This window comes from Rousettus aegyptiacus, unplaced genomic scaffold (genome assembly GCF_014176215.1).
Source record: "Rousettus aegyptiacus isolate mRouAeg1 unplaced genomic scaffold, mRouAeg1.p scaffold_m13_p_14, whole genome shotgun sequence".
In the NCBI taxonomy this organism is placed as follows: domain Eukaryota; kingdom Metazoa; phylum Chordata; class Mammalia; order Chiroptera; family Pteropodidae; genus Rousettus; species Rousettus aegyptiacus.
This window is the reverse complement of record NW_023416289.1, coordinates 34,290,143-34,315,026: the sequence shown is the minus strand read 5'-3', so window position 1 is coordinate 34,315,026 and position 24,884 is coordinate 34,290,143. Positions and strand designations below refer to the sequence as shown.

The following is a 24,884-nucleotide window of genomic DNA, read 5'->3' as shown; positions in this document are numbered from 1 at the left end:
GTAACATAAAAATGTAATATACTGTTATATGTAATAGTATATAATAATACAATATATGAGAAACATGATAATGTAATATAATAATGTAATATAATATAATGTTATATGGAATGATATATAATAATATATAATATAATATGATATAATGTAATATAATGTTGTATGGAATATAATAACATGTAATCATGTGGCATATAATAATGTAATATTTAATATAGTATAATATATGTGTAATAGAATAATATAATGATATAATATAATATGTAATAATATGACAAGATAGTATAATGTCAGGTAGAGAGGAGTGAAGCAGGTTGAGGGATAGAGAGTGAGGATCAGAACTGTTTATGTGCATAGACAGGAAGTGACAAGTGAGCTGAAACTTGCAGGATGTGATCAATTCTGCCACGGCAACATGTGGGAGAAGGGCAGAGGGATCAGCAAGTGCAAAGGCTCTACGTGGAGATATATAGTGTGTTCAAGAAACTGAAGAGAGGCCTTGTAGACGCCACTGCTCCAGCGCCATTTGTCCCAAGCCATGGTCAGCTCAAACATGTTCTTCGACATCGCTGTTGACTGCAAGCCCTTGGGCCACATCTCCTTTGAGTTTGCAGACAAAGTTCCAAAGACAGCAGAAAACTTTCATGCTCTGAGTACTGGGGAGAAAGGATTTAATTATAAAGGTTTCTGTTTTTACAGAATTATTCCTGGATTTATGTGCTGGGGTAGTGACTTCACATGCCATAACGGCACAGGTAGCAAGTCCATCTATGAGGAGAAATTCGATGATGAGAATTTCATTCTGAAGCATACAAGTCCTGGCACCTTGTCCATGGCAAATACTGTACCCAACACAAACAGTTCCCAGTTTCTCATCTGCACTTCCAAGACTGAGTGGTTAAATGGCAAGCATATGGTCTTTGGCAAGGTAAAGGGGTATATGTATTGTGGAGGCTATGGAGCACTTAGGGTCCAGGAATGGCAAGACCAGCAAGAAGATCACCATTGTTGACAGTAGACAGCTCTAATAAATTTGACTTGTTTTATCTAAGAAAGAAAGAAAGAAAGAAAGAAAGAAAGAAAGAAAGAAAGAAAGAAAGAAAGAAAGGAGGGAGGGGGGAGGGAGGGAGGGAGGGAGGGAGGGAGGGAGGGAGGGAGGGAGAGAGGGAGGGAGGGAGGGAGGGAAAAAGAGAAGGGACTGTGGTGTGGTGGGAGTGGAGGGTGTGAGGCAGACAGTGTGGGAGGTCAGAGCAGATGAGAGATCACCAACAGATCACACGGGACCTTTTAGGCACACATGAGGAGTCTGGATTTTATTCTGAGCATGAAGAGTTTGGAGCTTGTTCTGAGTACGATGAGGAGCCCTTGGATGGTTTCACTCATCGTGGTGACATCTTACCTGCATTTTGCTGTATAGGGGCAGAGAGATAGGGCAACAGCTAGAGAGAGACTCGGGGTCTAGAAGGCACTGCATTTAAAGATGATAGATGTTACAGCCTGTCTGTACCTTGTTGGGAATGACCTAATATGGGGAGGAAACCAAATGGTTGATACAGGAGAGAGATGTCCAAATAACATTCCTGAGCAAGTAACCAGTGATGGGATGGGACCTTCAAGAAAAGGAGCTGGAAACTAAATTTGCCAAATAGACAATTGTAATTGAGTACTCATTGTAAACTAATTTCTATTAAATATTTATTCCTGTGACAGCACATAGTGCTACATGGGAAGGTGTTAATGAACCTCGATCATAAGTTTTTTCTTCGATGTTTTGGTTTCATTTTAGTTGAAAGTGTGTCATTTTGTTTTTGCTCTTGCTTTTGTTTCTCTCTGGCAGGTTTAGCTTGGCTTTGTAGCCCGCTTTGCAAATACAGCCTAGTCACACACCAGATTTGGGTGTAATTCTCATTTTGGTCACAGAATACCTCTTGAATGTTTAAAACATGTCAAGAACATTTATGTGGTTGTGGTGAGTAACATATCTGAATGTTAAAAGAGTTTTAAAAGGCAAAAGACAATCACGAAAATGAACTGGATAATAGAAACATGTTCTGTCATTTATAACATCCTTGACACAGAATACTCTTTGTTGAAACACCAAGAAATTCTCATTTTAAGATATAAAAAGCCTCAGAACACACTAAACTTCAATTCGACCATGACGAAACCGCTGCAGCCAACATAAATCTGAACTAAAACTAAACTTCCCTAAAATGAAACTAAAACCTCAAATGGAATTATTTAAGCATCACAGATGTCTCCAGAAACTATGTTCCAAACAGACTTCTGTAACTGTCAGAAATAGTTAAAAGAAACATATTCTGTTGATTGTTGTTGTTGTTTGAAGGAATGAAGTAAATTTAGTCATTTAAGGAATTAACCATGAGACAAAAATGGTCATTTGGAGAACTGATTTTCAGTGAATTGACTTCAAGCTCTTAATGTCTAAACATGAAATATCCTATATTGGGGGTTGGTTTTATAATTATCTTTAAGTGTTTAGATGTATCTGCTTATACATTCCTCTCTATCTGTGATGTATTTCATTGCCAGAGAAGGAAATTCCCATGGCTTACAAGGAACGGAGACCAGTTTTGAAATCAAATTGTTTGGAAAAAAGCTGATGGGCATGGAAACAGGGTATTTAGATTAAAGAGAAAAATAGGTCCTGCTGTTGCCAGATGCTGTCTCAGCACATCACTCTGCTGGACTTTTGCCCCAAGCTAAAAGCAAGCTGTCATTCTAACATATATACATGTCAGGGAGGTTGGCAAAGGAACGATGTTCCTGAACACACAGCCACACGTGTTTGGCATTCAGGAGTCCCTCTACCCTGCAGGAAACAGACAACTCATCCATCCCTTCACACACCCTATCCTTAGAACCTTTCTTTCAACTTATTTTTTGTAATGTTCATATTCTAATAACCTTATCTTTCTTTCCTTCCTTCCTTCCTTCCTTCCTTCCTTCCTTCCTTCCTTCCTTCCTTCCTTCCTCCCTCCCTCCCTCCCTCCCTCCCTCTCCCGCCCTTCTCTCTCTCTCTCTCTCTCTCTCTCTCTCTCTCTCTCTCTCTCTCTCTCTCTCTCTCTCTCTCTCTCTCTCCTCTTTCTTTCTTTTAAAACAAAAACCCGTGTTTCTTTCTGTTTGTTTACTCATGGGCTACCTTGAGTTTTCTTCCCAAATTAATTTACATGCCTTCATGTGTTCTATAAAAGAAAAAATATCACCATTTCTTTGTTCTAGTTTTGGTCATGAAGGTTGAGAACTTTCTAAACAGAATTTGCTTTTATTCTTTTACAGGGAGACGTTTTATCTTGTTCCCCAGTTTCTCAGGTGGCTGGATGCAGAAAAGACAGCTACTGCTTTGAAGTTGGGGAAATTTGATTATTTATTCTTCAAATTTGATAAATAGGAAACCATCTGATAAGTTCAGTTGTGTTTCCCTGTATGTTAGGACTATACAATTGTATATCTTTCCTTAAGTTTTTAGATTTCAAGACTATCTAAATACTTTGGGACGTATTTTTTGTACTAACAATGCAGGAAGAACTTTAGAGATTCCCCATGTTTGTGCTGTTCTTCCCTCCCACACCCCTGTGAATTATACTAACGAATTCCAGATGAAGCTGTGGAGAAAACACCAGAAGAAATTAGCTCAGTCTTTTTAATTCAAAGCCAGTTGGCTCTATGCGTAAATACATTTATTCTAAACTATTTTGGTTTTGTTTTTAATTCAGAATAAATATGTACTCCTTGTAACAGAGCAACCAAATAGAGAACTCTAAAAATGATGATATAGTCCTGACTCCACAACCATACCCCAATGTAACAGTATGAAAAATCATTTTCATTCTCTTCCCTTTTCTGTAGAATCAAACACCAGACTCATTTTCTGATCCATTTTATTCTAATTCTTTGCTTTTATCGCTTACACCTAATTTTGTATCAATTAAAAATTATAAGGTTTTTTATTTTTTTGCAAATAAACGTTACCAACCCAGCATAATTTTTTCTTTTTAAAATGTTTCCTTGACCAACAGACATATGGAAAGTTGCTTGGCATCATTAATCATCAGACAAATGAAAAATTAAAACCACAATGAGATATCACCTCACACCTGTCAGAATGGCTATCATCAATAAGTCAACAAACAACAAGTGTTGGCAAGGATGTGGAGGAAAGGGAACCCTTGTGCACTGTTGGTGGGACTGTGAATTAGTGCAGCCACTATGGAACATAGTTTAGAGATTCCTCAAAAAAATGAAAAATAGAACTACCTCATGACCCAACAATTCCTTTTGAGGGCATTTATCTGAAAAAATCCAAAACACTAATTTGAAAAGACACATACACCCCTATGTTCACTGAAGCATTATTTATAATAACCAAGATATGGAAGCAACTTACGTGCCCATCAATTGACAACTGGTTAAAGAAGACTACTACGTGCTAGGTATGGGATCTAATCAATACATACAATGGAATATTACTCAGCAGTAAAATCTTGTCATTTGCCACAACATCGATGGACCTAGAGGACATTACAGTAAGTGAAATAAGTCTGACACAAAAAGATGAAATAAGTGATTTCACTTACATGTGGACTCTAACAAACAAAACAGCTAAACTAAACTAAACTAAACTAAACTAAACTAAACTAAACTAAACTAAACTAAACTGAAACAGACCAATAAATATAAAGAACAAGATGATGGTTGCCAAAAAGGAGGAAATAAGAGTTGGAAATGAATGAATGAATGTTTCCTTTCCATTTTTTTCTTATATCTTTACAGTTTCCGTAAGTGCTCACTGTTACCAGCCAGGCACCCTGCTAACTGCTAACAGGCATCCTTTTATTTATCTCTTCCAAGAAAACATCGGAGGTAGATTTCACAGTTACCTCTGATAGAGGAGAGAGGTGAGGTTCTGAAGCGTGAGATGATTTACCTATGTTAAAAAAAAAGACAACAGGCCCCAAATGAAGTCACTTGCGCTCAGACCTATATTACCAAACCGAGACTTAATACTTAACTTAATTCCAGGCTTCAGCCTCCCCCAGGAATAGAATCTTAGACCAGTCAATCTGAAATTTCTTGGCCAGCACTAGAGGGACCCTTGTCCTTCTGTGTTCCCATGTCCTTCTGCACCATTCTATCTACCAGATGGGATGCTGACCAACTCAGGAATCATTGAAATAAAGCCAACAAGATTTTTAAAATTTACGAGGTTGAATTGTGTTTTTCGACTCCTGGTTATATAGCTAAAGTATGGTAGAGTTGGGATTCAAACTCTGGTTTGCACATATGGACCTAAAATTGAGCGTTTCAGTTTGTTTTGATTTTTGTTTTGCTTAATGATACTTCATAAGCATGCTTTCATTTTTTTGATAGTGGATTAATTTTTTTGTTTAAAAAATGTTCATTACAGGACTACTACGTGCTAGGTAGGTATGGGATCTAATTGATACAATGGCCACATGGCTATTGAGAGGTACCAGAAAATGCACACCCCCAAAATATGACTCTTTGGCATATGGAATATTTCGAGCTAAAAGTCATTGAGAACAAGCAGATGCAGGTAAAGCCGTAAAATCAGGGCACACATTTTCCTTTTATAAGGTAAACTCGCATATATAAAAAAAAGTTTCTATTTATTGAGATCTTTTTCCTAATAACTCTTATCAATAAAGAAGGCACCCACTTAAATCTGCACAACAAACCTTACAAAATGACTTTGTATGCCTTACTTTTTCTGGTCACCTTCCCATAACTTGCTTCCCCTGCCCAGAAGTACCTACTTTGTCCTAGGTCATGGATATGACAGTGAACAAGACCCGGAGAACATCAGCCTTCTGGTGGAGAAGGCCAACAGCAAACTTGTAGTGAGTTATTAGGAGAATGAGTTAAGATGGTGATAAGAGCTGTGAGAGAAATGACAGTGGATGAGGGAGGAGATGAGGGGGCATTGTGCATGGGACAGGGGGCAGGGATGGCATGTCTGGGCCGTGACTAACCTCTGGAGTGAAGCTTGAGTGCTGAGGAGGCAAGGATGTGTCTGTTCATCTGTCTGTGTGTCTCTGGGTTTGTGTATGTGTCTCTGTGTGTGTCCATGTCTGTGTGTGTGCACATGCGTGTGCTGAGGGAGAGCACATAACAGGGCATGTCATGCAGGGCCTTAGGAAAGAGGATGCTCTTGGCTCTTGAGCAGTGGGGATCCACTGGTTTAGCTTCTCCTTCAGGAGCCTGGTGCTGCCTGTGGGGTGGGATGCAGGGAGGGGCAGAAGTGGGGTGGAGAGGCCCTCATGCTCAGGAAGAGAGAGGAGGAAGGGTAAGAGAAGCTGGCAGATGCCAGGTGAGCTGAGAGAGGAGTAGCAGGCCTTGAGGAGATGGAGGGTGGGCAGAGTCACTCCCTGAGGCAATCTCCTCACCCAGCTGCTGCTCCTTCCTCTCCAGAAGGGCCTGTGTCACTGGGGAGGCACAGCTGGTGAGCAGAAAGGGGGTTTATGGGAACAAGGCTCACCAGGCAAAGCTGTTCTCCCCTCCAGGACCTCCACCCTTCCCAGGGTCCCTCCTCAACCTCACTCCTCCTGCCTCATTGGGCAGAGGTCCCTAAAGCTGCCAGCTAGAACCTCAGTCCCCACAGGTCCGGCACACTAGCAAGCTCTCTACCACCCTCCTTCCCTTCACTCTTCTTGTTCTTTCACACCGCCCCCAAGCCCTCCATGTTGCCAAGCCCAGTTACAACTTATCTGCTCTCACCCTCAATTTCTCAGCAGCATTGGAATAACGTCACCATGCTCCAATTATTAAGGGGTTCTTTACACCTTTCTTCTGTGGACAACCTTGACTCCTTATTATCCTGCAATTTACTTGGACCTTCTTGCTCATGGAACTGGGCTAGTTCCCTCTCCCCGCATATCGGTGTCTCTTGGGCTCTGCCCCAGGCCACCCAAACCCTCACGTCGGTGGATTTCATTCGCATCCATGGCCTTATCTGCAATCCATATGTCCCTGTCTTCCCATGTTTCTATCCCAGCTCAGACCTCTCCCTCAAGCTCCCCCATCTCATCCATCCAGCTGCCTACTTGACATCTTGGTTTCTGGTTTCTGGTAGCCAGATTCCAAGGTGGCCCTGAGTATCCTTGCATCCTAGTATTCCTTTGCTTCTGAGGTCTCCTCCTCTGATCTCTGGGACTGTGGAATCCTGTGGACACGGGAGGCCAGGTCATCCTTGCTACAAGCTGCCATGTTGTGAGGACATGCCAATAGCTTAAGGGAGAAGCTTGCAGAGTAACGAAAGCACCTACCATGAGTCTGCACTACCTTGCCAGGCATGAGACTGAGCCACCTTGAAAGTGGACACCACAGACTTAGTCAAATCTTCAGATAACTGCAGTCTCATGAAACATCTCAGGCCAAAGCTGTCCAGGCAGGTTGGTCCCAAATGCCTAATCCACGGAAACTGTGAGAGACCATAATGATTACTGTTGTTTTCAACCACTAAGTTTGGGGTAATCTGTTTTCTTGGGATAACTAATACTTAGTACTATCACAGTTCAAGTGGAAATCTCGAGTCTCCACTCCCCAACCCAAATCGCAGATCAATCCCACTTCTGCATGAAAGTCCATGTGCTTTCTCTGCCATCCATTCAGTTTCTCCAGTCAGGAATTCATGAATAATTCATTTGACCACTTTTCCTTTCTTCTCCCCACCAACCAATCCAAGTGTGGTCAGTCCTACTTACCAAACAGTGTCCATTAAATTCTCTCCATCATCATGGTTCTACCCTAGTCCAAGGAACTGTCATCTCTCACCTGGTTTCCCTGCTTTCAGTCCTGGGTTTCCTGTACAATCCATTCTCCATATACATTGAGAGGCACAGTTTTTATCCACATCTCTGAGCACATTACACATTATCTCTCTGAATTAAAACTTTCTGATGGTTTGCCATCAGTCTGAAGGTAAAAACCGGCTTGCTCATGTGTCTTAGAGTACCTTCATGTTGTGACCTCTGAGGGTCTTTTGATTTTGGTTTTGACATCCAGTTTTTGGATCCCAGGGGAGATGGTACATTTGTTTAAGTTTTTCAACATTTAAGTTTTTTTTTTACTTTTCCATCCTCTTCCTCCTCTCTCTTTCTCTTTGTCTCTCTCTCCCCTCCATATCTTTTGTCTGCATTTCTATTTTAAGGTGTTTTATTTTATTTTATTTACCTCTTGGCACTCTGCATGCTTAATGCTTAAATATATAAACTTTGAATCTACATTTTAAAAATATTTTTACTCAGTTGTCCATTATTCATGATAGGGTTTCCCCTGACTCTCGGTGTTTGTGTAGACAGACCCGTTAATGTTTTCTGTTATGTTCACTGGCTTATTTGCTAAGTTTCATGGGACACTCCCCTCCCCATGATTATTCACCTTTGTTGTCATATGATGAAGTGAACAAAGGAGCTCTCTACATGCTGTAAATACCTCCTTCCATCTTCAACCCTTATATACACTCAATGTCCTTTGGCAACCAGTTGCTACAAGCAAGATCTGGACCAAAACCTGTATACAAAAGAGGGCTCCATTGCAGGCGATTATTTCTGAGAGAAAGCAAACCATCTCTGAAAACTGGCTGTTAGGATATCAGCTGGGTCCTGGTTGCCAAATAAAATGCAGGGCAGCCACCCACCATGGAATTTCCCCCTGATTAATGACCCATGAGTGCCCGGCTCAAGTCCAAGCTCTATATACACTGACATCCATCTCAGGAAGGGAACAGTTTTCCCAGAAACAGCACAACATGGCCAGTATTCTGGTGATGTTCATTTCTAAACTATAAAAATGTTTAATACTAGCCATCTGTTTATAGATTCAATATTTGGATCATGTTTGTAACTGGGCTTTCTCGCGTTTTATGGGGATAAAAATCTTGTCCCCTCATTTTGAGAAGAGTTCAGTGTTTATTCCAAATGCCTATCATGACCCATGGCCCATAGTTTTCCTTATGTATGAAGGTTTCAAATGTTGGTACATAATGGCAAGCCACTCCCAGGCATGTTTGTTGAACTAAATTAGAGAGACATTGAAATCATAACTCAAACAGTGCGTACGTTTTCACTCTTATTCCTCTGCTACTAACTTTATAAATCCCTGGATACAACGGAGAGGTGGTTGCAGGATACAGGAGGGAGATGAAGGTGTGGGTGAGATGGGGTAGTTGGGGAAATAGAGAGGTGTCCATAAATAAAGGATCATGGCCATGTTCATTCATATCATCTATGGCTGCTTTTCATGGCATAGTTGAGTAGTTGAGTCACAAACCAGATGGCTCACAAAGCCTAAAATATCTACTACGTGGCTCTTTACAGAAAAAAATTTGCCCACTCCACATATAGAGTCTAAAGATTCAGAACTTTGCGTGAACACAGCAAGAAAATTCCACAGAGCTCCTCCCAACATACCTAGCACCCCCAAATTTCTCTAAAGAGAAAATCTGGGGTCACCTTGTTAGCTCTCTTGAGGAAGGTGGGATTTATCTAAAGAGCAATAGGAATCTACTGAAAAGGTCAGCAGGGGGTGGCTTTGCTATATTTTCCTTTGAGAAGGAAGAATAGTTAGGGTTGTTTTGCAGTAACTTGAGCAAGACATAAATAGGGCAGGCTGATGCAAAACCTATTTCTGTGGTAGAATCAGCCACACTTGGGGATTAACTGGCTGCAGGGCTATGGAGATGGGAAGTCCGAACTGATGCTCATGTTTTTTCGAGGACACACAAAGGACCATTCTCAGGCATGGTGAGTGAAATAAAATATATAACTAGAGTTAATTTTAACTGTTTCTTTTCTTCCTTTTAAAGATATGGCAACTCAAAAATTGTAACTTATGTATATGGCTTGTGTTATATTTCCATTGGACAATGCTGATCTGAAGAGAATCATGCATGACCCAATCTTCCGATTGACTAGGTTTCTTGTAAATTATATGACCATGTTTGAAATGTTTTGAGTATTGAGTTTTTTTTTATTATTATTTATGGAGGTGAAATTCACATACCATAAAATTAACTATTTTAAAGAAAACAATTCAGTGGAATTTAGTGTATTCATATATTGTGCAACGACCACCTCTATCTTGTTCTAATGAATTTTGTCACCCCAAAAGGAAACCGCAGAACCTACTAAGCAGTCACCCCCGCCATCCACCTTCTTTCAGCCCCTCCTGACCTTTGTGTGAGAAGCTTAGAAATAGGTTTGGGATTAGGAGAGAAACTGGGGAATTGGTAGGTGGATATGAGTGTGGCAGGGAGAGTGTGGAGAGAAAATATCCTCAGATTAAATGTAGAGAAAATATTCAGAGACCTGAAGACCCTGCATTAAGAACTTTTACATGTATTATCACTTTGGGAAATAATTGAGAAAACTATCAACCCCAATAGGTATTAGCCAGTAGTTCTGACTGGTGGTCCTCAAGCTTGAGCAAGCATCAGACATTTCTGGTAGGTTCATTAAAATCTATGGGGGGGCTGAAAAAAATTGAATTTCTAACAAGTCCCCAGATGATGCTGATGCCACTGACCCAAGGGACCACACTTTGGAATCACTGTATAGATGGATGGAGAGTAATCCGATTCTCACTCACCCTCCCCATTTATTCCTTCATCCTCCTCATTCATCTTCGATTCATTAAATTCTCCCTAAAATCATGCTTTTATCCTGTGGATTGGATTTTCAGTGGACAAGAAGCTTCTCTGAAGTTGGGAACCACATTTGGGGGGTATGGTGAGCATCAGTCCTCCTGAAGTCTTCCCCATTCCCCTGCCAGGCAATTGTATTTGTTCTGCTTTGTTCTGCTCTGTACCTGCAGCACTGCAGCAGGCTTATCTGTTGCCATGGAAACCGATGGCTGGCATGGGTGGGGAGGCCGCAGTGGCCTTGGCGGAAAGCTTCTCTGAGATTGGAATTTTCCAGACTGTAGTGGTAAACATGTATAGGTTTACAAAAAAAATCCCAGCATGTCATTGTCAAGTCTCTATGTTCTTGAACAAGGAATCTAACTATATTTGTAGAACAAACTTTTCACTGAGAGCCAGAAATCCTGGGAGAGAGCATTTGATTCCAGCAGAGGTATGCTCATGTGGTTGCTCTCCTTAATTGAATTATGGCTGGTCCAACTCAAGGCAGCAACAAAGGCTATAAACAAGCAAAAAAAAAAGATCCATTTAAACAAAGATGATGAAAATATCACTGAGAGATGTAATTGACAACTTGGAGGTGTTTTCTCTGTGGCATCATTTTTGTGACTTTCTTTCGTTATACAGTAATCGGGTCCATAAGGTGTATTCATGTCAAATGCGTGGTGTTGAGTCATTCATTTAAATGGCTACACAGTTTTCTATTGTGTGGATACCTCCATTTTATATATACATTCTCTTGTTGGTGAATATTTAGGTTCCACACCAGCGCCTTCCACCCTACCCCAGGTCTTTGCTCTTATGAACACTATAGAAATTGGCACACAAGTATTCATTGTCAGATAAATCAGTGTTGTGATGGCTATTCATTCTGGTATTAGTCTCCTTGCTCATGTATGAGAGAGTTCCTCCAGGGGTATTTATCCAGCAGTAGAACTAGTGGCTGGTAGGGAATTCGCACTTTCAACCTGCGTGTATATCACCAAATTGCATACATGATGGGGAGTTTATTCCTTGTCTGTTTCTCCCATTAAAAGAGAACCCCATGAGAGCAGAGACTTTTTCTACCTTTGGTCTCCATCGTGTCCCCAGGAGGTTTCAGAGTGGAGAGTAGACACTCAATACAGTTTCTAGGTAAATAATGAATATATAAACAATGAATAAATGAATTATTTTTGTCCAAAATTGATATGGTGGCACATATATGGGTTTTTATCCTTTTTCAAATAACATGTTCTCACAGTCTTAAATATTTTTTAATTAAATGTATTGCAGTAACACTGACTAATAACATATAAATTTCAGGCATACAACTTTATAATATGACATCTGTATGCTCTATTATGAACTCACAACCCCAAGTCTAGTCTCCTTCTGTCACTATATATTTGATCCCCTTTTAAATATTCTTTTTAGAAAACTATTTGTTTTTAAATAGATTTTATCATAAAGAGTTTAAAGACTGTCCCACACAGGATCACTACCTGAGTTCTCATCGTTGGGGATATGTTCCAGCCTTTGATTTCAGTTTCCTGCATTCGCAGACTCGCTGCTGTAACATTCATGTGGTGAGTGGCTTCTGTGGGGGTCCAGGTGTGTGGGGGGGAGAGGTAGATTCCCAAATGTACGAAGGTTATGTACATTTTAAACTTTTATAATGACTACTTAAATGTTTGCCAGAAAGGATGAACCAACCTATTCCCACAGCCAGCCTGTGAAGATGATGATTTCATCACCCTTTGGTCACCCTTGGCTGATATCAGTTCTTTCATCTTTGTCTGCCTAATAAGGGAAAAATGATATCTCCTTTTGGTTTCAAAGTCTGAGTTTTGGAACATCTGAGAGATGGAGCATCCCCTCTAGTAATCTATGTTTCTACCAGGACCAGATCCAGGTTCAGTGGGGCCTAAAGCTTTACAATTTGGGGTGAGCCTAGTTTGGAGGGTGAAAAATACAAAATGACAAATACAGAAACTTGGTACAAGAATGAAAATTGCTTTAGAATGAGTACATACAGAAATCACAATAAATCACTCAAAATACTGTTTAACTGCTCATAACGTATCACTAAGTCCCAAAATGACATAAAATGTTGTATTAGTTAACTTCTTGGCACATCTCAATGATATTTTTTCTCCTACATGGTTTTTGTTGTTGTTGTTGTTGCTGCTGTTGTTGTTGTTGTTGTTGTTGTTGTTGTTTGGCTGCATGCTGGTTCATTAACTTCTTTTATGAAAATAAAAGAAGTATGATTCTAATTATAGGATGTATCTGGAGTCATTAGATTCATAGAGACAGAAAGCAGGATGGTGGTTAACAGCAGGTGGAGGTCAGGGGCAGTGGGGAGTTGTTAGATGGGGCAGAGTTTTTGTTTTGCAAGATGAGAAATTCTGAAGGCTGGTTGCCCAACAATGTAAACACATGTAACACTACTGGACTGTACACTAAAAAATCATTACAATAATAGATTTTATGTTATATGTACTTTGCCACAATTTAAACATTTTTTTCTAAATGAGATGAACCTGCAGAGAAACTGTAACTATTGCAATACACAGATATAGCAACCTCACCGGCTGAGACTAAGGGCACGAATGGCACATGGTGCATTCTGGCAAATTTATTAATGATCGTAAAGAAAGTCACTGGTTTTTGCTTTTACATTTTTTAACAGCTTCAACTGTCATATGCTGATCAAGGATGTCATTCATGGTGGTTGACAGTCGCTCAGAATTTGTTTTACTTTGTAAGTTTCCCAAAAAGTCTCTCACAGGTTTTTCCATCATGACAAACCCCAATAGATTGCCCTTTGATCCGTCCCTGTCACATTCAGTGTAGGCTCTTACAGCCAGAGTTGGATTTAGCACCTGGGTTAGAGCCTTTGATTTGCTATTTCGTTTTGTAAACATTTTTCCCACTACTTTAATCAATTCTTTAGATAACAGTCGTGTTTAAATAAAGCACATTCATTTTCTCACTTTGACTTTTCTTTCCTCTAAGTGCACTTGATGAGTATAACGACTCCCATGAAGTTTTTATTATTTGAAGAGCAAATATTGCTTCTTGTCTGGTCCAATGCATTTTTATTTGAATAAAATACATCTGAGTCAACTGAGCTTTCTGAGCTCTGTGTAACACCTGACTGATGTAAGAAATGCTTTTCTGGCTGAAAATCATTTTTTGTTTTAAACAAAACAATGACATGCAAATGTTGGTGTTCAAAAAGACTACTCTGGATCTCCTAATAGACTGTATTATCATTACATATTCAGAGGATTCTTTGTAAATATTACTGAGATCACTCTTTAGGGGAAGAAAAACCCAGACTAGTTTTTCAATAGTGTTGAACGGAACATTGCTCACCACCATAGGTCACAATGAAAGCTCAGGGTTCTGATCAAAATCTACAGGTTTCATTGTAACCTGCAAAGTGTGTTTTTCTTTTGTTATTATTTCCGTGGTTTTTTTTTCCTTTCTGTTTTTAATTTCCTATTGGGAAGAGTCCTGCTTCTTGCAATAAGAAAAAAAAAATGTCCTCTGCAGCCATTTTCATTATCTATATCTTTTTTTGGCTGTCATGATTCTTTGCCTTATCATCACAATAATAGCGTTTTCAGTCATTTTTATATTTTGAAGACTGACAGATTTCCTTCTTTCAGACTGAAATCTGACTTCCCTTACCACATTTTCTTTTTTGGCATATTTGAATTCTAATGTGATTGATAATTCTTAAAAATAAAAGAAAATTATGCAGACTACTGTTTCACTTCACTCCAGTGGGCTCCCATAGAGTATGCAAAGTGAGCTCCTGCCTCAGGGCCTTTGCACTTGCCCGTGTCCTCCACTGGAAAGGTCTTTGCTCAAAACTCACTCTCTCCTTTTGTTGACATCTCAGTTCTGCCATCCTAGAGAAATCTTCCCTGATCTCTGTCTGAGACATCACCCCTCACTTCACTCTATCCCATGACCCTGATTTAGCCTTTATCTGAGGGCTCATCACTCCAATATCATCTTATGTATTTGATTACGACCCATCTCCTCTTTTAGAATTCAAGTTCTGAACAATCAAAGACTTCTCTTCCTGGTTTCAGGGACCTCAAGCATGTCGGAGAGAGACTCTGTGAAAACTAGTGAAATAAACAATGAATGAAATGAAACGTTTTGAATGCAACAGTGTGTCTCCCATACTCTCCCAGGGCAGAGGCTCCGCTTGCTGTTGCTGGTTTGTATTTGCAATTCCAGCTCCCAGCCCTGAGTCTAGCCGTTTGGAGGTACTTGATCCATTATTATCACACGAATGGATGCATGAGTGTACGACTGGCCAGATAGAGAATGCTCATATCACCGGAGCTGACTGGAGATTTGTGGTTCCTAACAAGGTGTGCTGCGTCCCAGAGTAGTTAGTTTTGTTCTCTTTTGCAAAGCCCCTGTCTGATGATGCCATTTTACAAGCACAAATGCTGTGCATGAGGCATTAATGGGTGAACTGTCTATCGAACCATTCCCCAGCCAGACTATTTTGTTTGAATAGGTTTGCTGTGTTCGCCCCTCAAGAGCTTTCATACTATCCTCCCAGGGGCTGGGTTAGGCTGTTGCCATGGAAACTGTAGTAGGCAGGCTGTCAGGGAGGCCAGGCTGTGAAAATGGAGAAAGAGCCAGCAGTCTGGAATTTTCCTGCTCTAAAGGTAAAGGTGTGGTTGCAAAAACAACCCAGTACACCCTAGACCAGAGCTGTCCAACATGGAAGCCACTGGCCCTGTATAGCCACCAAGTGCTTCAGATGTCACTGGTCAGAATCAAAACGCACTGTCATTGCAAAATACATGCTGGATTTCGAGGAGTTGGTGCGAATATATACATATGTATGTTTATATATATAAATATATATTTATATATATTTAAATACTTCATTAAAAATTTATGCGTTGATTCATTTCACCGGTTTTATTTTGTTTTATTTTTTGATTGTCTTATAAAGCGATTACTGGAGAATGTAGAATTACACATGTATCTCGTGTTAATGGCTGTTACATTATGCTCTATTTTTATTGGATAGTACTCTTCTAAGAGCGCATGTGGATGAATGAATGAATAAATGTATGATCTTGGTCAAAATGGGGATTGTTATTCATACATCATTTTCTACCTTGCTTTCTCTCCCAAACAATTTATTTTTTTAAATAGTTAATTAAATGTCTGAGTTGAAGGGTTTTTAGATATAATATTCAGTAGTGGATTAAATTGAAAGTTAATTATAGTTCTTCAACCTAAGCATTAAAATACCTTTTATATATTTTTTAAAAGGAGCCGTCTCTCCTGGCTGAAAAGTGTTATATCGCACCCTTGTGTGTGCGTTCTACACACTAGCTTCTAATATCTTGCTCCCCACTCCAATGTCATAGTTCCCCACACAGACAGGAGGACCTTCCTGAATGTCATATTGACTGGAGTACCTGAAACACTTGATGCTTTGAGACCTATTGCTAAAATGCTTCCAGAAAAGCTGTTCCCACCCATGTCCCCACCAGCCTCATCTAAAGGGGTCCATTTCCCCCTACTCTTGCCACCTCTGGGTGCCATTGCTTTGTTCACCTTTGTTTTTGACTTGCGGGTTTGTTTGTTTTTTAAATTGGGATGGAATACACATAACATACAGTTTATCATCAGCCATTTTTAGGTGCACAGTTCAGTGGCATTAAGTACATTCACATTGTTGTGCAGATGTATTCACTATCCCTCCCCATAACTCTTTCCATCTTGTAAAACTAAAACTCTGTCCTCATAAAATAACAACCCCCCCCCCCCCCCGTTTCCTCCTCTTTCCAACCCCTGGTAACCATCCTCTACTTTCTGTCTCTAAGTGAATTCAACTACGCTAGGGAACCTCTGATAAAAGGAATCATACAATATTTGTCTTTTTGTGTCTGGCTTATTTCACTGAGCATAAGATCCATGGATGTCGTAGCTTTTGTTAGAATGTCCTTCCTTTTTATGGCTGAATAGTATTTCATTGCATGAATGAACCACATTTTGTTTATCCGTGTATTGTCGATGGACACTCGGGCTGCTTCCACCTTTCAGTGATTATGAATATTGACTTCCTGTTTTGCGTCGCAAGGAAGCTGGAACACCTTTTCATGTTTCCGGAAGTTTTACATTTTCTCTTTCACGGACTGCCTGTTCAGGTCCCTTCCCTATTTTCTGTTTTGATGTTTAATTTTTCCACCTGGACCCACCAGCACTCTCTGGCCTTTAGCGATAGAATTCCTTTGATTTGATGTGATGCAAAGATTTCACCCAGCTGGTTATTATACCTTATTTCACATCCTTACATTCTTAGTGTTTATATGATCAGATTTTATATTCTTTCATTCTCTGCCTGTTGATGTTTGGGTTTTCTTGAATAAGGCATCTCCCATCCCATGATTACAAAAATATTCTCCTGTATCATATTGTGTGAGGCTCAGAAAAGAACATTCTGCCTGCTGCGGGCCTCACTCCCCACACCTAGTAACTTTTCTCTTCATTAAGGCCCCCAGATCTCAATCTTTTCAGGACCAACTTGGGCCAGATCTGAGTGCAGTTGGGAAACACATGTCTAATTAGAAATGTGTGGTCCTGGAAAAGAAATAGTTTGGTTGTTACTTCCTGGTCCGATCATCAGATTATATTTCAGTTCAAAGACTCAGAGTGGTTCATGAGATCAGTGCTCAGCTGGAAACCAAACAATACCTAAATTGCCTCCCTCGCAGGAAGTGGTTGGCTTTCTTGACAATAATTCAATGCTGGCCTCTGTTTCAAAGACATGTTTCCAAATCATGAAAGTATTTAACACTAGCCATCTCTTTCCAGATTATATTCTTCTGTGTTTTCTTTCTAAGCTTTTCTCTTAGTTTTCTGGGCTTCCTCATTTTCTGATGGGCTGGGTGCCTATGTTAACTCCCAGCCCCAAACTGGTGCTTGTATGTGCACATTACAGATTTTTATACGCAATAGCCCTCTACCTCTGGATATGCTTGGTTAGATCAAATTATGCAATGCATTAAATCATGGCTGGGTCAATGATAAAGATTTCACTTCTATTTCTTTGTGTACACACAAGTATGCACAAATAGTCAAAGAAACCATTTGCATTTTCCTAAAGGCAATTTGTGAGTAAAAACATATGCAAATGAATCTCAAAGGCAGCCTCTCCCAAACAAGTGCCTCCACCCCCACCACTAAGTGCCACCTTTGTAGAAACTCTGGCATACCAACTGATTACAAATTGTGGTAAGGAACCCAAGCTTTGCTTACACAGCCAAGGGAATCCACTGAAGTGACTTCAGTAGGGGAGAGATGCAGTCACACTCTCTCTTTTGGGGCCTGTTACATTTTAGGGACAGGAAAGATTTATGTGTATACACACACACACACACACACACACACACACACAGAGCAATCTTTAAAACTGACTAGAGAGAATAAACATTTTGGGGGGGTCTGGACTTCATTGATGTAATTCTCTTCCATTATCAGACAGCCCAGTGAAAAACACTGGTCTAATTTTGCTGCAGTCTCCAGTCTTTTGTTGTACACGTGTCTCAGTCTTTTGTTGTACACGTGCCTCTACATAGTTTTTCATGAAATCACCATTTTTTAATTTGCGATTGAACATCTATTTTATTTAATGCATGAGCATTTCTACAATATGAAATATACTTTAAAATATGACTTTATTTTGAAAGAGAAAAAGAGCTTGACTCTGTTTAGGGTAGAGAGAGGGCTCATAGCCTCCATTCCAGTCACGGCGAGAAAATTGAACAGAATTTTCTTGCCTGCCCGCTTTCTATTATATTATTTTATTGCGGTAAGAACATTTAACATGAGATCCACCCTATTAATAAATTATTAAATGTACAGTGTCATACAGCAGACTTCTAGCTTATTCGTCTTGCTTGACTAAAATTGACAACTATTTGTTTCTGATTAGAAAAATGAGACCTGCTCATTGGATTTACCATCCCGATGGGGATATTGTGCAGACTTGACCACAATGTATATATTTTAAAAACAAGGCTGCCCAAATCTCCATCATTATAGACACTCTTTTTACCTTGGGGCTGTACACACTGAGGATCAATTCCTAGACATGGAATTAAAGAGTGGGTCAAAGAAATGAAATTTGATATAAATGGACAAATTGCTCACCACCTGCAGACAGGGAGGGGTAGGACGTGGTTTATGTTTTTAAAGAGGACTATGGCTGCTTGTTGGAGAGGGCCTTGAGGGATGAGTGAAAGCATGGAGATAAAGGTGGGTCCAGATGACAGTGGTGGCCAATGCTGAGAAGTGACCAGCAGGAGAGGACAAAGGAGAGGAGAATTGGGAGAGCTTCTGCTTCCTGAATCCCTTTACTTGAGGAATTCCAGCATCCAGGTGGGCCCTCAGGCCAGCATCCCACCTAGGATGTCACACCCTGATGCATGAGCTGAATGCCAGCCACTGTCCAAATATTTCCAATTAAAGAATTAGGTAAGAGAATCACTTAACTTGAATCAGCACATAACTCTGATCTGGAGACCTTCATCTGTAAACCATAAATATATCTTATGTTAAATGCTTTTAAATAAAAATTTTGACTCCTTCAGTAGCAAGAAGAGTCCACTGAACACATACTTATCTGCTCAACACCTGGATTCCACATCTCTGACCTTTAGCCATGGTTACTTAGCCACATTCATGTGTGTCTGTTTCAAAGTTCATCATTTTAAGTCTAGACATCGCATCTCACTCCTTCAGCTGCATCATCAAAGAGTTAAAACATCCTCTGTATAACTCCAATACCATTTTCTCACCTAAGAAATTAAAAGTAATGCCCTATATGAATGAATGAATGAATGAATGAAATGCCTTTAATAGTCTCTGTCATTTAGGAGATGGCATATCTGGACGCTGTTTTTTTATTTAAATGAAATTTTCTACTATGGGATAATTATAGATAAATAAGCAGTTTGTAGATCCCATGTACACTTTACCTAGAGCCCTCCAATGGCCCTATCTTGCAAAACTATATAGCACAGTTTCCCAATTTTACATGTTCTCGTGTATGTGTGTGTGTGTGTGTGTGTGTGTGTGCATGCACATGTGAGTACTAAGTTCTATACAATTTTACCCTTCCTCCATTGGATTGCTTTTACAATTGTCAAAAATCATTTAGGATCTAGACATGGAATATTATGCAGGGCTAAAAAGAAAGCGCTCTCGAGCCATGAAAAGACATGGAGGAAACGTAAATGCATATTACTGAGTCAAAGAAGCCAATCTGAAAGGCAACATACTGTATGAGTCCAATTCTGTGGGATTCTGGAAAAGGCAAAACTCTAAATTCAGTAAAAAGATCAGTGATTGCCAGGTTTGGTGGGGGAAGGACGAACAGGAAGAGGATTTTTAGGGCAGTGAAAACACTCTATATGATACTGCAATGATGGATACTCGTCATACATTTGCTCAAACCCACAGAATATATGAAACTAAGAGTGAACCCTTCAGTAAACTATGGATTTGACTATCATCTCTATTTCTAATTTGACCAGGGGTGACCATTTAAGTCTTGTTTGTGGTAAAGGTTCCCTTCCTATGTACATTTTCCATTTTTGTGGAGTTAGATTTATAGATTTGTTGTATCGTGTTCATTGACTTTTGTGTCATGATTATATATCCTTCAATCCCATGGCTTCAAACACATTCTGTTAAATTTCTTTGCCATAACTATGTAACGGAGGCCATGAGCCCCTCCCTCCACCACAAACTTTCCCTACTCACACAAAACTATCTCATAGACCTGCTATGAGTCACACGTGGCAACTGAGTATTTTAAATGTGGCTAATCTGAATTGAAATACACAAAGTGTTTCAAAGACTTAGTACAAAAAAAAATGATATAAAATATCTCATTAACAATTTTTATATTGATGGCATGTTCAAACAATAATATCTTTGACATATTGAATTCAATGAACTATATTATTAAAATTAATTCCACTCATCTCTTTTAATAGCTGAAAGAGAATAAAGATAGAATGTAAAATACCTCATTAACAATTTTTATACTGATGGCACATTGAAACGATAATATTTTTGATATATTGGGTTAAATGAAACATTATTAAAATTAATTCCACCCATCTCTTTTAATAGCTAAAAGAGAGTAAAGATAGTGAGTAGTAATGGCCATTATAAAACAGTTACATACGTGGCTCACACTATAATCCCACAGTGTTGATCTACTTCAGGAAGGCCTAAGTTGCTACGGGAAGGATTTGGGTACAACCCAAACAAACAGAAAAGAGGTTCAGAAACGTTTCTGACTAGAGATGCTTAGCCCTTCAGAAGTAGTTTGGATGTCAACATCTGGCCCTGCTGCCAGATAAAACCTCAGTTCAACAACTCGCCATGGAATGTTTCCCTGATTAATGAGCAAATGCTGGACTGGAGTCCAAACAACATATACATGTTGCCATCGACTCAGGAAAGGACTGGCTTTCTTGGAAAGAGCACAACCCGGCCAGTGTTCTGAGGACCTCCATTTTCGAACCATTAAGAACATGAAATACTAGCCATCTGTTCGGCAGATTGTGTACCTGCCTCTCATCACTCATTCATTTCCTTTTCCCAATCACTTTCTGAGGTACCATTGTGAGGGCCTGTCAGGGGTCCGGGTGTGCCGACAGTGACTGAGTGTGGGTATTTTACGCTGTGGTGCACGGCAGCCTACGCCCATGGAATAAAACCCTGTAACACACTCAGGGCAAAAACAAGCAAATAAAAACTCACTTGTTCATTTTTTAGTAACAGCTTATTGAGATCTCATGCATGTACTTCGCCCATGTAAAGTCTATAATTAAATGGTTTTTAGTATAGTCGCAGAATTGTGTGACCACCACCGTCATCAATTTTAGAAATTTTTATCACTGCAAAAATAAGTTCCATGCTCGTTAGCAGTCTCCACCCCATTTCCTCCCAACTCCCCCTAATTCTAGACAACACACTAATCTACTTTTTTCTTAGTTTTTTCAAAAATCAGTAAGTTGTTCTGCCAAATTTTCTTTAATATTATTCACAATTAATTCTCTATCATTTCTAATCTGACACTTGAACATTCTCTACTTTTTAAAACTAGATTAGCTAAAAACCAGAAGTTCTTGGGTTTTAAAAAAAGCTTTCAAATTTTTATTTTTCTTAAAGAATTGAAGTTTTATTTTCTCTGTATTAATTATTTTATTATCCCTTCCTTGGCGTTATTTTGGCATACATCTAGCATCTTCAGTGTCAACTTTAATTTGAATGTTCCACAATTAATTTTATTAATTAATAATTTCTGGTTCCTCTACTGTTCAGTCATTTCATCCAATCATCAGTTCTTAACAACATAGTAATCAACTTTCTGTCACTATAGATTTTCCAATTCTGAACCATACCATACAACTTTTTGTGGATAGCTTCTTGCACCTAGCTTAATGTTTTCAAATTCACCCATACTGTAACATTTATCAGTACTTCATTCCTGTTTACAGCTAGTTAATATTCCATTGAATAGACAGACCATATTTTATTTGTCTGTTCATAAGGTGATTGACATTTGAGATGTTTTCACTTTGGAGCCATTATGAATAATGCTGCTGTTAACATCTAACCTTTCTATCACCATTTCAAGATTTTCCCCAGGTATTTGCAAAATCTTGTCCTTTTTTCTTTTCATGCTTGCCAGTTGGATAAAGAGGATTTGGTCTCTCCTTTTGATTTTGCTGTATCTACCATAAGATGGATCATCTTTCATATTTCTTTGCATTTTCTTTTCCATGGTCAGATTCATGCTCCTTTTTCTATTTTGACGTTCCAGTTTTTCTCATGAACTTGTAATTACAAATTGTGAATTAACGAAGAATGCCTTTGACGGCCACACACATTGCAATGATTTTCCCTTATTTTCATTTCTATCTGGTTTACACTCCCTCACCCCCTCTCTGTGTGTAAATGTCTAACTGCTATGGAGCCACATTTATCAACATTTTTGCTAATGTGTTTTGGTTTTAGCATTATCGTTTGCCTTGCTTCGGCCACCCCAAGATTATAAAAATATTCTTCCGTGCTATCTTGTGATGAGAGATAAAAGGAAACCCTTGGCCCTTCTCCAGCCCAAATACTGCCCTTCTACCCCCACTCAGATGAAATCTCTAGACCTGTGAGGGGACTCTGGCTCCCAATACACTGGAGGAATTTGGGCTGAAGTTGATAGAAAAGCAGGTGAGAAGAGAATGACCTTTCTGACTTGAAATCCATGTCCATGAGAAGAAGTTAGCACGTCAACTGCCAGATGACACTTCAGTTCAATGCCCCTACATGGAATGTGTGGCTAAAATCCAAACAACGAAGATGCCACTGTCTAAACTTAGCAAGCAGTGGTCTTCTCAGAAATAACATAGACCTGACCCACGTCTTAGAGACCTCCATTTCAAAACCATAAGATGACTTCATTCTGGTTGTAATTTTCAGATCACATCCCCTGGTCCTGTCAGGAATCACCTGGGGACAGTTGTTTCATGAAAGGAGGAGAGAGATGAGAAGCAGAAATCCTTTCCTGTTATTATTTTCTGGTTCCTCTACTGTTCAGTCATGATTCCACCCTGATCCTGAATACACTTATGGAACCAAAGTTCTGTAATTAATTCAATTCAGAATCAAATCAATAAGAACTTACTTTTATTGCTTCACCTTACCCTGTACATGTAAATTAGTTTGCTCTCAGCTACCTCCCTTTACAAGGTTGGTCTGCCTTTTTGCGTAACTATTATGCATACTACTATAACTGTTATGTTTGTTTTGTATAATAGTTAATAACTTTATGGAAACACAGCCTCAGAGCAAATCACTCATTGCTTCTCATTATTGATTAACTTGCCTCCCCCTGAATTCATATGTTGGAGTCCTAACCCCCAGAAGGTAGCCTCGCTTGGAGATGAGGCCTTTACAGAAGTAATCAAGTTAAAATGAGGTTGTTAGGGTAGATCCTAATCCGGTAGGACTAGTGTCTTTATGAGAAGAGGAAATTTGAGCACAGACATGCACAGAGGGAGGACAATGTGGAGACAAAAGGAGAAAATCACTGTTTATAAGCCAAGGAGAGACGCCTGGAACAAAGCCTTCCCTCACAGTCCTCAGAAGAAGCTAACCCTGTTGACACGTTGATTTCAGACTTCTGGCCTCCAGAACTGAGACAACGCTTTTCTGTTGTTTAAGCCACACAGTCTGTGGTCCTTTGTTATAGCATCCCTTGCAAATTAATGTGTTCCCCAAGCCCCTCCTCGAATTTCGGGTGCTTAGACTGGTAAGGAATCAAATTTTTATCTAAAGAGCAATGTGAATTCATTGATGTGTTTTAACCCAAGCAGTAGACATGGGTGCCTTTTCTTTTAAGAAAGTCCATGTTGGCACAAATGTGGATGAAAAGCCAGGATTGGTGAGGGGAGGAGACCAACAAAGAGATGGTTATTTGCTGGATCACGGGAAGGAGAGGCTGGAGGCCTGGGTTGAGTGGGGTAGAGGAAAGATGAGACACAGGTCTGGATAGGTGATAAATAGGAGGCCTCAGATTCTGTTGGGGTGAGGCAGATGGGGAGCCAGGACACAGGACCTGCCAAGCTCGCATCCGTTACTTAGTCAGACTTGACTCCATGTGTTGCTATGAGGGTATTTTGCAGATGTGGTGAGCATCTACAATCAGTTGACTTTAAGGAAGGAGATTTTCCTCATGAGTGTGGTGGGCCTTGTCTGATCAGTTGAAGGCCTAAAGAGCAAACACTGATGTTTCCCAAGAAAGAAGAGATTCTGTCTTAAGACTACAGCATCCACTTCTGCTTGAGTTTCTAGCCTGCTGGCCAGCCCTACAAATTATTAACCCAGCAGTTCCCACAGCCATGGGAGCCAATTCTCTAAAATAAGTTTTTTAAATAAGTCCTAAACATTTATGCAGATGCATATATATAGATATATAGATAAATCTATATACACACATATATGTAGTTACATCCTACTTGTATTGTACATTATATGTATCTCTGAGTACTTACTTTAGTTTGCTTGGGCTGCCATAATAAAATACTACAGGCTGATGGCTTAAACAACAGAAATTTATTTTCTCACAGTTCTAGAAGTCTGAGATCAA

General features: G+C 39.6%; 1 long non-coding RNA gene and 1 pseudogene across 1 annotated transcript in view; both read left to right on the top strand.

The window, feature by feature from the left end:
- Nucleotides 1-335: 335 nt before the first annotated feature.
- LOC107502285 lies at nucleotides 336-1,028 on the top strand (annotated as a pseudogene).
- An 8,302-nt stretch (nucleotides 1,029-9,330) lies between these two features.
- The window catches only part of LOC107502313, a 45,281-nt gene continuing 29,727 nt past the window's right edge, over nucleotides 9,331-24,884 (top strand). Inside the window, exon 1 of the long non-coding RNA XR_001594954.2 lies at nucleotides 9,331-9,785. This is a non-coding gene — a long non-coding RNA (uncharacterized LOC107502313). The remainder of the gene's footprint in view (nucleotides 9,786-24,884) is intronic.